The sequence below is a fragment of the Nerophis lumbriciformis genome, linkage group LG08, assembly GCF_033978685.3.
Source record: "Nerophis lumbriciformis linkage group LG08, RoL_Nlum_v2.1, whole genome shotgun sequence".
NCBI classification, from domain to species: domain Eukaryota; kingdom Metazoa; phylum Chordata; class Actinopteri; order Syngnathiformes; family Syngnathidae; genus Nerophis; species Nerophis lumbriciformis.
Window position 1 is genome coordinate 15,806,310 of NC_084555.2, and position 14,436 is coordinate 15,820,745.

The window sequence follows — 14,436 nt, forward strand, 5'->3', positions numbered from 1 at the left end:
TCGGTCTACCGAGCTATCTACATTCCTACTCTCACCTATGGTCATGAAGTGTGGGTCATGACCGAAAGAATAAGATCGCGGATACAAGCGGCCGAAATGAGTTTCCTCAGAAGGGTGGCTGGCATCTCCCTTAGAGATAGGGTGAGAAGTTCAGTCACCCGAGAGAGACTCGGAGTAGAGCCGCTGCTCCTTCGCTTGGAAAGGAGCCAGCTTAGGTGGTTCGGGCATCTCGTGCGGATGCCTCACGGGCGTCTTCCTAGGGAGGTCCTCGTTGCACGTCCCACTGGGAGGAGACCCCGCGGAAGGCCAAGGACCAGATGGGGGATTACATCTCCTCTCTGGCCTGGGAACGCTTTGGGATTCCCCAGGACGAAGTCGCTAATGTTGCTCTGGAGAGGGAAGTCTGTGGGTCTCTGCTGGAGCTGTTGTCCCCACGACCCGATTCCGGATAAGCGGTTGAAGATGGATGGATGGTTGTCATGGGTGCTGATTGTTTTCACCTGCCTCTGATTAGTGTTCGGGATGCTCACCTGTTCCCGGGCACTAATCAGAGAGCTATTTAGTCCTGCCTGTCGCCTAACTCAGTCTGGTGTTTTTGTTTGCTCTCATGCAACGGTTACGTGTGTTACTCTGGAGTCCTGAACTAAGCTTTGCCTTTTGCGTTTTCTTGTGCATATGCTTTTTTTTCCTTGTAAACTATTCTGTTAGCTTCCTGTGCTATAGGTATGCTTGTTTTGTTCGTTTTTGTATTTTTTTGAATGATTTATAGGAATATCAATCAATCAATGTTTATTTATATAGCCCTAAATCACAAAAGTCTCAAAGGGCTGCACAAGCCACAACGACATCCTCGGTACAGAGCCCACATAAGGGACGTCGATGTGAATGACTATGAGAAACCTTGGAGAGGACCGCATATGTGGGTAAACCCCCTCTCTAGGGGAGACCGAAAGCAATGGATGTCGAGTGACATAATATTGTGAAAGAACAGTCCTTAGTGGATCTAACATAGTAGTGAGAGTCCAGTTCATAGTGGGGCCAGCAGGAGACCAGCAGGAGACCATCCCGAGCGGAGACGGGCCAGCAGCGCAGAGATGCACAGGCGAGTCCCAACTCTGGACAGTCCCAACTCCGGACAGCCAGCACTTCATCCATGGTCACTGGAACCGGAGTAACCCGGCGAGGAGGCAGAGGAGAAAAGAAAAGAAACGGCAGATCAACTGGTCTAAAAAGGGGGGTCTATTTAAAGGCTAGAGTATACAAATGAGTTTTAAGATGGGACTTAAATGCTTCTACTGAGGTAGCATCTCCAACTGTTACCGGTAGGGCATTCCAGAGTACTGGAGCCCGAATAGAAAACACTCTATAGCCCGCAGACTTATTTTGGGCTCTGGGAATCACTAATAAGCCGGAGTTCTTTGAACGCAGGTTTCTTGCCGGGACATATGGTACAATACAATCGGCAAGATAGGATAGAGCTAGACCGTTTAGTATTTTATACGTAAGTAGTAAAACCTTAAAGTCGCATCTTAAGTGCACAGGAAGCCAGTGCAGGTGAGCCAGTATAGGCGTAATATGATCAAACTTTCTTGTTCTTGTCAAAAGTCTAGCAGCCGCATTTTGCACCAACTGTAATCTTTTAATGCTAGACATAGGGAGACCCGAAAATAATATGTTACAGTAATCGAGACGAGACGTAACGAACGCATGAATAATAATCTCAGCGTCGCTAGTGGACAAAATGGAACGAATCTTAGCGATATTACGAAGATGAAAGAAGGCCGTTTAAGTAACACTCTTAATGTGTGACTCAAACGAGAGAGTTGGGTCGAAGCCTGCACCTGGAGTTCCTGCAGCCTCGCTTGAAAGAACAATCCGCACATCACCATGCGACCACCACGTTACACAAATGTGGTACTAGTGTCACTTCAAATATAAACGATACCCATCCCTGCTTAGCATACGCAGGTTGTGTTTCAACCACCCAAAAACGTTTAAGCATTTCAAAGTAACCCATTTGCATGTTTCCAACGGTGAAAATGATGTTTGCATCCAGTGACCATGACCACCAAATACATTGTTTGTAGTGTTGATTAAACACCAGCTAGGCGGAAACGTCGGAGGGTTTGAGAGAGTGTTGAATGTTAAACCATCATCTTGTCCAATAAGCGTCAAAATCGAGCAGGCGCGTCAACGCTGCAGGTGCCATCCCTGACGAGCAATTGCAAAATAATCTTGCCTGATGAAGAGAGGAACTTGAGGAAATTCACCTCCTCATGTGACACACACACACACACACACACACACACACACACACACACACACACACACGCAGGCTTTGGTAACTGTTGCCTCCCTGGGGGTGATTCCCCACCTGGGAGATCCATCCTGTCAGTGCGTATTAGCTCAGTTACCCCTTTCATTCTCTCTGGTTACACTTGTTCCCAGAGTTTTCACCCCCAGTCCCGGGTCAGATTAACTCATGTCCACAAAACACAATTATTTAATGAGGGCTCTCTTTTTTTCCCTTTGAGTAGCACACTTGTGAGAGAGGGGAAAATAGGGCATGAAGCAGGCTTGTGCAAAATTCTGAATTGAATTCAGATTTTCGGCGCCCCCCCCCATACAGTAGGAAGAAGATTCATATGGCCCCATTTGTCGCGGTTTACCTGACACATGAAACGTGACGAATTAGGGGGGTTGCACTATCCACTTTAGCTGGATAGTGCAGTAGTGTGTTGAATATTTTAAAATGTTTGTTTTGTAGCAATTCCAACTTTGACCACAGCGTCAGTTACTACCGTATTTTTCAGAGTATAAGTCGCTCCGGAGTATAAGTCGTACTGGCCGAAAATGCATAATAAAGAAGGAAAAAAACATATATAAGTCGCACTGGAGTGTAAGTCGCATTTTTGGGGGAAATTTATTTGATAAAATACAACATCAAGAATAGGCATATGAAAGGCAATTTAAAATAAATAAAGAATAGTGAACAACAGGCTGAATAAGTGTACGTTATATGACGCATAAATAACCAACTGAGAACGTGCCTGGTATGTTAACGTAACATATTATGGTAAGAGTCATTCAAATAACTATAACATATAGAACATGCTATACGTTTACCAAACAATCTGTCACTCATAATCGCTAAATCCGATGAAAGCTTATACATCTAGTCTCTTACGTGAATGAGCTAAATAATATTATTGATATGTTACGGTATTGTGTTAATAATTTCACACATAAGTCGCTCCTGAGTATAAGTCGCACCCCCGGAATGAAAAAAACTGTGACTTATATTCCGAAAAATACGGTATGTGTAGAGGCGCTTTCCATCATTTATAGCAGACTGCAATGCAAAATGGTTACTGGCCGAGATGGCCCCGCCTCACCTGCCATCATGGAAAGAAAAAAAATGTAAAAAGAAAACATTTTTATTAAATTGTTATATGTATCCAGTGTTTATACTATAAAGTTATTTTCCATTTAACTTCACCAGTTTTAGATTATTTTTATTCAAAATCGCTGAATTTTCACATTTGCCGTTCAAATACTGAGAAGAGACGGTGCGGTGAACAGCAGCCAGTTGAGGCACGTCACTCAGTGCCTCAACATGGATTGCGGACTCGGCTAACTGCTGGCCTGCTGTGCAGTGAGACCGTATTGCTATATGAACTATATTATACATTTCCATAGTTTAGTTAGCTGAGGTATATAATGTACAGTGTATAACGTATTTCTTGTGCTGAGCGATCATAAAACGGCTGCAAAAGACGCACTGGTTGAGGCTCGCCTCCTGCACCCCCGCCGTAGAATGCACGGCAACCCCTGATGGGAGTGTTATATCAACTAAAGCCCACACTTAAACTTTCCACGTGCAAGATTGAATCTATTTAAAAAAGTTATTTCATAAGAAGCCAAAAAGTGCAAAAACAATAATGTTCGTGTTGGAGGAGTTGTGAATGACTGCAGGGCCACAACATTAGGTACACCTGCAGACTGCAGGTGTACCTAATTCACAACTCCTCCAACACGAACATTATTGTTTTTTCACTTTTTGGCTTCTTATTAAATAACTTTTGTAACCTATTTTTATGGGCTTTCCTCTTTGTGATGTTAAGTTCCTGTTATGCGCTGCTATACAGTATATGCCTTGAGCTCTTATTTTGAAGGCGCTAAGAGCGGAAGTGATGACACGTTGGAGTGGAACGGAAGTTTTTGAAAGAAGGTAAATAAAGTGGTCCTCGTGTAAACTGGAGCCTCCGTGTTTGTTATTTTGTAGTTTCATACAGTATAGGCGACATTTATAAACCCTCGTTTACACTTTTTTAAATAGATTCAATCTTGCACGTGGAAAGTTTAAGTGAGGGCTTTAGTTGATATAACACTCCCGTCAGGGGTTGCGTTATTCCAGCACAACAGTGGCGAATGGACTTCATTTATAAGTAAAGGTAAGACCATAATAAGGTTTTTTTTTATTAAATGTGCTTTTTTGTGTGCTACAGTTTGTATGTGTAAAGTTAAAGTTAAGTTAAAGTACCAATGATTGTCACACACACACACTAGGTGTAATGAAATTTGTCCTCTGCATTTGACCCATCCCTTGATCACCCCCTGGGAGGTGAGGGGAGCAGTGGGCAGCAGCGGCACCGCGCCCGGGAATAATTTTTGGTAATTTAACCCCCAATTCCAACCCTTGATGCTGAGTGCCAAGCAGGGAAGAATGCTGGTATGAGCTTTTAAACATAACCCGTTAACTGCTGCCAATCAAATGGTGAATAAGATACTCTTTAGGGTTCATATGTTTGTAAATCTGACTGTGATGAAGTCAGTGCCTCACCAGTCATGAACCTCACCGCACGTCACTGGTTCATGGTGTTTGCATTTACAAAAGAAGGTGCATATATAAATAGATTTACTGTACAGGTAAATATATTGCACTTTTGCACGTGCATCCACGTTTACGGATGTATTGTTTTTTGTATTCGTGTTAGCGCTAGCTTGCTTCTCCAGTTAATGTGTCACCGGTGCATGAGCGTATCAAAGTGCAGTTATTATCGTATTTTCTGGACTATAAACTGTTACTTTTTTCCCAACCTTTGAACCCTTCCGCTTATACAAAGATGCGGATAATCTATACATTTTTCTTCACTAACTGCTAAATTGTGGAATTAATTAAGAAAAATGTACTACTAAAATGATCCACTTTAAGAAACTGTTCAAACTCAAAGTGTTTACTAAGTAAGGAAGAAGAACCCAGATAAACATCTTGAACCTTATTAATAAACGAGAAAATCTTAATCACCTCATAAAGGATGAATTAATACATCAATTACTTTTTCTGTTGTGTTTGATCTGCCGTGTTACAGGCACCGTTTTGGAAACAATTAAGGTATGTATTTCCAAAATCTTTCTATGTAAATATTTAATTTCTAAACATTCCGGTATATATCTGCGGCTCATGGTCCGATGCAGCTAATATATGAAAAAAAATCCTTCTTTTTTCTTCTAAAAAAAATGCGGGTGCTGTTGACATGTCTGTGCGGCTTGTAGTAATTACGGTTAAACAATATTTTCAATCTAAAACAGTAATGCTAACCGTTGGTAGTTGTATTATACTGTTTATCGTTGCATCCCTCCTTCTCAAGTGTAACCAGTCAGTCGACCTTGTAATGCAGCTTTGTTGCTTCAGGGCTCCAACCAGGTTTGACAGGATCGTCCTTACTAGTGAACATCTTAAAGTAAGTTAGTGCTTTGTCATTCACTGCATTGAAATTCTTCCAAAGCTTTTTTTTTGGAGGGTCTTTTTTTAAACTTCCACTGTAGCTCTCAGTGGACGCTCCCTCTGACTTTACACAAGAAAAGAACACATTCTGGTGTTTTCTTAGAAAGCAAGATGCTCCACAGTGAACTTCATGAACTCCCACACACGATCCATCCTGCTTGGTGTTTGTTTTCACTCTATCGCACCAAATTATGCAGCACACTGTCGCTGTATTATCTGCGAGCGTACTTTATTTGACGTTCCACTCTGAAATACCTCAACTGTTGCTTCTCTTGTTTGCACTCAGTCCTGTTCTTAAGGAAACATTTTTTGTTTTGTGAGCAAACGACCCTTTGCCTTCGGGCTGCTGTAATGTCTAACCAGTGGGAGGTAAACATTTACCTGATCTGGAATTAATGAGTGATCGCCGCCTGGGGCGAAACCAGCTCTCTGCATCCTGACTTAACATATTAATAAGTTGCTCAGGTGTGCACTGAAGACGGTAGAAGAGAAAAGACTGAGAAGGACAGCATGGCACAAATAAATCAACAATTTGTCATATTAGAAAATGTGATATCTGAAAACCATGACTTCACCCTTAGGAACGATACGCCATGTCAGTGTTTTTCAACCGTGGGAGATTATGTAATTTCACCTATTTGGGTTAAAAATGTTTTTTGCAAACCAAAATTTATAGTCTGCAAATAATGTGCCGTTGTTGAGTGTCGGTGCTGTCTAGAGCTCGGCAGAGTAACCATGTAATATTCTTCCATATCAGTAGGTGGCAGCAGGTAGCTAATTGCTTTATAGATGTCGGGAACACGTCGTGTGAGACGATGATGGTTTGTCGTGATCACAATATGCAGACCACAGCGGGAGGCAGCATGCAGGTAAAAAGGTGTCTAATGCTTAAAGGGGAACATTATCACCAGACCTATGTAAGCGTCAATATATACCTTGATGTTGCAGAAAAAAAGACCATATATTTTTTAACCGATTTCCGAACTCTAAATGGGTGAATTTTGGCGAATTAAACGCCTTTCTATTATTCGCTCTCGGAGCGATGACGTCACAACGTGACGTCACATCGGGAAGCAATCCGCCATTTTCTCACTTTCGTCGGTGTGTTGTCGGAGGGTGTAACAACACGAACAGGGACGGATTCAAGTTGCACCAGTGGCCCAAAGATACGAAAGTGGCAAGAAATTGGATGACATTTGTTCAAAATACGAGGGTGTGGGGAAAGCCGACGAAATGGTCAGTCGTTTGTTCCGCACACTTTACCGACGAAAGCTATGCTACGACAGAGATGGCAAGAATGTGTGGATATCCTGCGACACTCAAAGCAGATGCATTTCCAACGATAAAGTCAAAGAAATCTGCCGCCAGACCCCCATTGAATCTGCCGGAGTGTGTGAGCTATTCAGGGACAAACGACCTCGGTAGCACGGCAAGCAATGGCGTCAGTTTGTTCCCGCAGACAAGCGAGCTAAACCCCCTGGATGTCTTGGCACACACCGCTTCTACCGTTCCTTATGCCACCGAAGATGATCAAGAGAAGAATATCGACCCTAGCTTCCCTGGCCTGCTGACATCAACTCCAAAACTGGACAGATCAGCTTTCAGGAAAAGAGAGCGGATGAGGGTATGTCTACAGAATATATTAATTGATGAAAACTTTATTCATTACTCGCGATTTTACGTAAATTACTATACATAAACTGTGTTTACCAATAATTTAGCTTGAAAACATTTATTTTTTTCAATCATTCGAGTACATTATTTTGTTACAGGTGTTACAGGTTGCTAGTTGTTAGTTTCCTTTAATGCCAAACAAACACATACCAATCGTTGGTTAGAAGGCGATCGCCGAATTCGTCCTCGCTTTCTCCCGTGTCGCTGGCTGTTGTGTCGTTTTCGTCGGTTTCACTTGCATACGGTTCAAACCGATATGGCTCAATAGCTTCAGTTTTTCTTCAATTTCGTTTTCACTACCTGCCTCCACACTACAACCATCCGTTTCAATACATGCGTAATCTGTTGAATCGCTTAAGCCGCTGAAATTCGAGTCTGAATCCGAGCTAATGTCGCTATACCTTGCTGTTCTATCCGCCATGTTTGTTTGTATTGGCATCACTGTGTGACGTCACAGGAAAATGGACGGGTGTATATAACGATGGTTAAAATCAGGCACTTTGAAGCTTTTTCTAGGGATATTGCGTGATGGGTAAAATTTTGAAAAAAACTTCGAAAAATAAAATAAGCCACTGGGAACTGATTTTTAATGGTTTTAACCCTTCTGAAATTGTGATAATGTTCCCCTTTAAAAAAAAAAAAAAAAAAAGATAAGGTCAATGCCCCTAGGAAAAGGCATTGAAGCTTAGGGAAGGCTATGCAGAACGAAACTAAAACTGAACTGGCTACAAAGTAAAGAAAAACAGAATGCTGGATGACAGCAAAGACTTACTGTGGAGCAAAGACGGCGTCCGCAAAGTGCATCTGAACATGACATGACAATCAACATTGTCCCCACAAAGAAGGATAAAAACAACTGAAATATAAAACAAAGCAGATGCGGGGAATAGCGTTAAAGGAAGACATGAAACTGCTACAGGAAAACACCAACAAAACAGCAAAAGCCACCAAAATAGGAGCGCTAGACAAGAACTAAAACACACAGGAAAACGACAAAAAAATTAAAATAAATCAGGGCGGGATGTGACGGGTCGTGACAGTACACCTACTTTGAGACAAGAGCTATATTGATGCATGCTTTGTTATGGTTTAAAGTCATATCCAACAATTGCGACGACTTTTTGCTGTCAACTGAGTTTAATTTTTTAATGATTTCTGCTGGTGATGTGCCTCCGTATTTTTTCAACGCAAAAAATGTGCCTTGGCTCAAAAAAGGTTGAAAAACACTGCGCTATGTTATTAGCATTTGATTTCTGTCCACTATCTCAATTAAAACCCGACGTTTAATAACGTTCTAGCTTCGTACTTTCATAGGTTGATAAAAATCACCTTGAAAGCCAAACAAGCGTCGAGACTCCGGCAAGGGCCCACGACATATTCTCATTTAGCGTCGCCGTTGTTGCGGGACGTCAGGGCTATTAATTCTATCTGAGCTTCATTAATCCACATTTTCTAGTCCAGCCAGAGCGTCCTTAATCATCCTTTCAGCTTTTGCCAGCGAGGCCTCCCGTGACCAAACGCAACCAGGGTCAAAAGCGTGTTCCCTCTGCCCTCGGGGAGCATCCGCATGAATACCAAAACACAGATTTGTTAAACGGGTCATTCATCTCCATCACTTGTGGTTGGAGCCATGTCAGTACAGAGTGTTCAGATTCTAGTGACTAAGGTTGTCCAAGGTCACTTAACTGATTCAGATACACAGTATGGATAAACAAAGGGTCCCCTATATTATGGGAAATTTACTTTTTAATGATGTTATAACAGTAATGTGCACCTTAAGCATATTTATGTCCACCAAGTGTGAAGATATATATATATAGAGAGAGAGAGAGAGAGAGAGAGAGAGAGAGAGAGAGAGAGAGAGAGAGAGAGAGAGAGAGAGAGAGAGAGAGAGAGAGAAAGAGAGATCAGAAAGCATAAGAAAAAGTATCTCCATTTGATTATTTACATTCGATTATTAACAATCCGGGGAGGGTTGAAGTTGCCTGGAGGTGTACTTTTATTCGTCTCATCCTTTCTCATGGACATTATAGCGCCTCTACATTTCAGGTCATTTTAAAGGCTCGAGAGTTGTTTATATTGGGCAATGTACTTGCTTTTAACTGGTTTTTAAATAGATTTTATTGAAACATTTTATTTGTTACCTATTGCGTATTTTTTATGTTTATGTTGTAAGTAATTTGTACTTTTACTATAGTGTAGGACTGCTCCTGTTTTTTTGTTGTTGTTATATTTATTTATGAAACCTGTTTTTGCTGCCCATTTGGCCAGGTCACTCTCACAAAAGAGATTTCAACCTCAATGAGTTTTTTACCTGGTTAAATAAAATGACAGTAGGAAGGGGATTCATATGGCCCCATTCATCACAGATTACCTGACACATGACTAATTGGGGTTTACACTATCTACTTTAGCCGCATATACATATATATATATATACATATATGTGTGTGTGTGGGGGGTGTATATATACATACATACGTACAATAATATATATGTATACATATGTGTGTATATATATATATATATATATATATATATATATATATATATATATATATATATATATGTGTATATATATATATATTCGTAGCTTGGTGAAAAGTGAGTTTGTATATATATATAAATAATAAATAAATAAATATATATATGTATACATATGTGTGTGTGTGTGTATATATATATATATATATATATATATATATATATATATATATATATATATATATATATATATATATATATATATATATATATATATATATATGTATACATATGTGTGTGTGTGTGTGTATGTATATATATATATATATATATTTGTAGCTTGGTGAAAAGTGAGTTTGTATATATATATATATAAATAATAAATAAATAAATAAATATATATATATATATATATATATATATATATATATACACCCACACACATAATATATATACATATATATATATATATATAAATATGTATACATATATACATATATACATATATATATATATATATAGCTTGGTGAAAAGTGTGACATTGTGGGATCAGTAGCCCAGGGAAGACTTGGTCTGGGTTGCTCATCCAGAACAAGATGGAACAAAGCTGACCCAAAGGAGCGGCGAGGCTTGGTGCAGAGGGAGGTCCGAAAGGCTGAGGAGGAAAGCCGGTATGTCAAGGCAGTAGCCATGAAAAAACAAGGCAGCTGGACTAGATGGGAGAGTGTAAAAGACAGATCTCTAACCTGGCAGGACATCTGGAGCATGGAAGGCCACCGGATCAAGTTCCTGCTGTGTTCTACATATGATGTCCTGCCCACCCCATCAAACCTCCATACTTGGGGAATGGTAGAGAGCCCCAGCTGCACACTCTGCGGAAAGATAGCTAACCTGGAGCATGTCCTCTCCTCTTGTCACTCAAGTTTAGCAGATGGCAAGTTCCGGTGGCGTCATGACCAGATCCTTGCTCAGCTGGCAGAGGGTGTTGAGCAGGCCAGGAAGAAGACAAGGCACCTCTCTAATGGGCCTCGCTTCATCTACTTCCTCAGGGCAGGTGAAAGCGCAGCAGCAGGAGGGAGGAACAAAGGAGTCCTGGCCACGGCAAACGACTGGGAGATGCGGGCCGACCTGAAGAAGCAGCTCAAATTCCCAGAGGAGATAGCCCACACTACCCTGAGACCTGATATTGTTCTGTGGTCTAGAGGAACCAAACAGGTGGTGCTTATCGAGCTGACAGTACCTTGGGAAGAGAGGATGGAGGAGGCGTACGAACGTAAACTCAGGAAGTACCAAACCCTCATCCTCGAGAGCCAGCAAAATGGATGGAAGGCCTGGAACCTACCGGTGGAGGTCGGCTGTAGAGGTTTTGCGGGGCGGTCGCTCTGGAGAGCCCTCGGACTGCTAGGGATCGAAGGGCTGGCTAGGAAGCGGCTGGTAGCCAACACCACTAAAAGGGCAGAGGAAGCATCACGCTGGATTTGGATACAAAGAAAGGTGCGGTGGCAGAGCCAACCTACTGAAGGACTAGGGACATAGAGTTGGGTGGCATTCGGCAGGGGTAGATCCAGGACGCTCATGGGCTTAATTCGTCTTGGGCTTAATTCGACGAAACGTTGATGACGGGGGGTGCCCATTTGAGAACCTGCTGATGCCAACCAACTCATGTCCAGTTGAGGTATGCGGTCAAGCTTAGTCTTGGCTCAGGGAGGAGGATGTCCCTGCCATGCAGAGTCCCGCCGGTGCCTTGATAGAAGGAGAGATGAAGAGAGCGAGGCCACAGGCTCACAGATGGTGCAGGGGCGAGTACCTGTTAAGGTGAGCCAGTTGCGATACCCTTATCGTATTTTGCATATATACATATACATATATATATATATATATATATATATATATATATATATATATATATATATATATATATATACACATATATATATATATACAAACTCACATATATATATATATACATATACATATATATATATATATATATATATATATATATATATATATATATATATATATATATATATACATATATATATATATATATATATATATATATATATATATATATATATATATATACATATATATATACATATATATATATATATATATATATTCGTAGCTTGGTGAAAAGTGTGTTTGTATGTCTTCTATAACTGCTTGACTCGAAGCGGCATTTTTGTTGACAAGACTGCTATCAGCTATAAGCAGATTCCTGGTCAATGCGAAGTAGAGATGAACTCGTCAAGACCCCCTTCATCTTCGACATCAATGACACGGCTTTGACGTGATCAATGGAATGAATGTGGGATGACAACGCAAACACGCAATGCTAACACGGAATGCAAACCTCACGACTGTTGTCCAACTTTTGCCCGTGGATTAAGTCCCCCAAAACCCAGTTCTAATTTACAGGAATTACCCAGGATGTAATGAAGTATTTTCACATTATGGCCATGTTGTGGCGGCCGGGAGACTGCCACAGCATGAGCAACACTAAAGGTTACTCCATGTTTAGATGGCTCTAATATTGTTAAAAACATACTTAGATGGTTGTTAACAGTTTTTGTATGCTCAAACTATGAAATATTAGATCTATTAATGATAATCCGACTTCGCGGAAATTCGTTGGGCCTGGAACCAATTGGGCACGATTAACGAGGGAACACTATATGTGTGGGGGAGGAGGCGTACGTCTGTCTTCATCGCGAGCCCATATAATAATTGTCGAAGAGTGCAGGATTGTGACAGAGCAGATGTTAAGAGTAATGACGGTGGAGATTACCCAATAATTGTAGCGGTGTAAATCATTTGTGGGGGGGATGGAACAAAGAAGGACAAACCAAGACCAAAGCAGAGCACAACCATGTCTGAAACAGTCATTTCCAATGCAGCACTTTTTGCTTTTCTGCAGATGGAATAAATGATGATGGCACGGAGGGGGCGTGTGATTGTTTAGGTTGTGGCGATTATGACAGCATGGCTGCGGGTGTTATTGTCTACATTTGAGAGCTAATCGCGAGGACGCAAGCTGCCGCCTGAGGCCCGGGGATCAGAGACTGAGAGGCCCCATCATCTGAGGATGCAGTGACATATTTCTCTGTGATGTCGCACAACAACATGACTCCCTCCCCGACCTTAGTGGGCCGCCTGACCCCGCCCTCTTGTCGCCGTGCCGCCAGCCTGCAAGGGTCAACTGAAAGCAAGAGTCTGTGCATGCGTGTGTGTGTGTGTGTGTGAGTGTGTGTGTGTGTGTGTGCGTGTGTGTGTGTGTGTGTGTGTGTGTGTGTGTGTGTGTGTGTGTGTGTGTGTGTGTGTGTGTGTGTGTGCGTCACTGGCTACGTTGTCACCTTGATTGTGTAATAAACTTTATTCAGTTAAGCGTGAATTATTGTTAATTGAACTAAAAAGTAATTTTCTTAATTGAAACCCACGGGGGAGGGGCGGAGCAGAGTAACGACATAAAGGAGCGCTTCCTTCGATTGCGCTCTGCCAGCATCCTGGCAATTTGATCTAGTCTAATTCCTTTTTCCTCCCGTTTACCGTTCCTGTCGTTATTTTTTATTTTCAATCCTGCAACTATTGTAAAAGCCTGTAATGTGATTAGCTGTAAAACTAAAACCCGCTTGCACCTGATTGCTTTGTCCTCCAAAACGCCATTTACTCAAAGTATGAGCTTGTGGTCACATGACTTCACCGACAATCAAAGGAGTTTGCATTGTCGGAATACACGTAACGTGCTTCAGTGCATTTGAATGTAATATTTAAATAACAGTTAATCCCCATCATTATCATATAACACAATTGCAATAATTCTTCACCACTATGCATGTTGAAATGACATAAATTGGCGTTAGCTCGAATGTTGCGCTATGGCAACGTTGGAAAAAACCGTAGCAATTAGCCGTAGCAACAGAATCCACTAAATGGCCATATAGAGCCAAAAAAAGAAATCATTGCAATGTTTCACTTACAATATTATTAGGGCTATAGCAAAGTGTGTGATACTTGGTACATTAGAAGAAAATGTCTAAAATACCATTGCAATTTAATCAAAGAAGAAACAATGCATGGAAACTAATGCATATATATATATATATATATATATATATATATATATATATATATATATATATATATATATATATATATATATATACTGTATATATATATATATATATATATATATATGTATATGTATATATATATATATATATATATATATATATATATATATATATATATATATACATATATACACATATATATATATATATATATATATATATATATATATATATATATATATATATATATATATATATATATATATATATATATATATATATATATATGCTGTATACATTAGATCAGGAAAAAACACAAGAGGCTATATCATCCCTACAAGCCTGTTTCGCAGGTTTCCCTGCTCGTCGGGGGATTTTATATACATTTTATATAGATTTTATGTAAAATCCCAT